Source organism: Rhincodon typus, unplaced genomic scaffold (assembly GCF_021869965.1).
Source record: "Rhincodon typus isolate 14 unplaced genomic scaffold, sRhiTyp1.1 hic_rhity00000126, whole genome shotgun sequence".
Lineage (NCBI taxonomy): Eukaryota > Metazoa > Chordata > Chondrichthyes > Orectolobiformes > Rhincodontidae > Rhincodon > Rhincodon typus.
In genome coordinates this window covers 3,072-5,313 of record NW_025965764.1, presented here as the reverse complement: position 1 = coordinate 5,313, position 2,242 = coordinate 3,072, and positions in this window count along the sequence as shown.

The window sequence follows — 2,242 nt, the reverse complement described above, 5'->3', positions numbered from 1 at the left end:
GGCCGAGGGAGCGGGCGCTGTCGGAGGGTCAGGGCCGAGGGAGCGGGCGCTGTCGGAGGGTCAGGGCCGAGGGAGCGGGCGCTGTCGCAGGGTCAGGGCCGAGGGAGCGGGCGCTGTCGGAGGGTCAGGGCCGAGGGAGCGGGCGCTGTCGGAGGGTCAGGGCCGAGGGAGCCGGCGCTCAGGGAGGGTCAGTGCTAGGATGAGGTGCTAACACGAACCTGCTGCTTACACCAGGCACAGTCGGGGTGGGAGATGATGCAGTCGTCACAGGAACCTTGAGGTTTACAGACGGCATCGAGACCTGAGAATGATCCAGAGAAACGGGCTGTTAGTTATCTCCAAACCCAGCCCCGCACTGACCTCGGCCCTCACCCTCCGACAGCGCCCCGCTCCCTGGGCCCTGACCCTCCGACGGCGCCCGCTCCCTCGGCCCTGACCCTCCGACAGCGCCCCGCTCCCCCGGCCCTGACCCTCCGACAGCGCCCCACTCCCTCAGCGCTGACCCTCCGTTCCATAGATGGACTTCCTCAGGGGGCTAGCACAGGGAGGTGGCGCTGAATGGCCACGTTCGAACTGCTTCTGGTTTGAGGTCCCTTGTGCTCTCACTTCCTGTTGCTGGCGTGTGAGAGAGAGAGGAGCGCAGTTTCCAAAGCAGAACCGAGCACAGGATTATCATCTGGTGGTTTCACACAGTCCACTGCTCAAACTGGAAACGTCTGACACAAAACTAACCTCAGCATCTCTGTCTGAGAGAGAGAGAGAGAGACAGAGAGAGAGAGACAGAGAGGCAGAGAGAGGGGGAGAAGGAGACAGAGAGACAGAGAGAGGGGGAGAAGGAGAGAGTGAGACAGAGAGAGACAGAGAGAGAGACAGTGAGAGAGAGAGACACCGCGGGAGACAGAGAGAGAGAGACGTGGAGAGACAGAGAGAAGGAGAGAGACATACAGAGAGATAGAGGGAGGGAGACAGAGAGAGAGAGATCGTGTTCGTGGGAGAGACTGAGTGATGGAGAGACAGAGAGAGGGAGAGAGACAGAAAGAGAGACAGAGAGAGAGAGACAGAGAGAAAGAAACAGAGAGAGACACAGAGACAGAGGGACAGAGAGACAGGGAGAGAGAGAGAGAGAAGGATGGAGACAGAGAGAGAGACACCGGGAGAGAGAAAGACAAAGACAGAGAGAGAGAGAGTTGGAGAGACAGATGGAGAGACACACACAGAGACTGAAAGACAGAGAAAGAGACAGAGAGAGAGAGAGGGAGAGAGAGAGTGTGTGTGAGAGTGTGTGAGTGTTGGGATGAGACTGAGGGAGACAGAGAGAGTGAGGCTGAGGCATAGAGAGAGTATGTGTGGAAGAATGTGCATGTGTGTGATTACGTGAGTGAGAGAGAGTGTGTGTGAGAAAGAGAGAGTGTGTGTGTGAGAGAGAGAGAGTGTGTGTGAGAGAGAGAGTGTGTGTGTGAGAGAGAGTGTGTGTGTGAGAGTGTGTGTGTGTGTGAGAGAGTGTGTGTGTGTGAGAGAGAGAGACAGTGTGTGTGCGTGTGTGTGAGAGAGAGTGTGTGTGTGAGTGAGAGAGAGTGTGTGTGTGAGAGAGAGTGTGTGTGTGAGAGAGAGTGGGTGTGAGAGAGAGAGTGTGTGTGAGAGAGAGACTGTGTGAAAGAGACAGTGTGTCTGTGTGTGAGAAAGTGTGTGTGTGTAAGAGAACGTGTGTGTGAGAGAGTGTGTGTATGTGTGAGAGAGTGTGTGAGAGAGAAAGTGTGTGTGTGAGAGAGAAAGTGTGCGTGTGAGAGAGAGTGTGCGTGTGAGAGAGAGTGTGCATGTGAGAGAGAGTGTATGTGAGAGAGAGTGTGCATGTGAGAGAGATTGTATGTGAGAGAGAGTGTGTGTGTGAGAGAGAGTGTATGTGAGAGAGAGAGAGTGTGTGTGTGTGAGAGAGAGGGTGTGTGTGTGAGAGAGACTGTGTGTGAGAGAGTGTGTGTGTGAGAGTGTGTGTGTGAGAGAGAGAGAGTGTGCGTGTGACAGAGAGAGTGTGTGTGTGAGAGAGTGTGAGAGAGAAAGTGTGTGTGTGTGAGAGAGTGTATGTGAGAGAGGGACTGTGTGTGTATGTGAGAGAGAGAGTGTGAGTGTGCGAGAAAGTTTGTGTGTGTGTGAGAGAGAGTGTGTGTGTGTGTGAGAGAGAATGCGTGTGTGTGTGAGATAGTGTGTGTGTGAGAGTGTGTGTGTGTGTGTGAGAGAGAGAGAGTGT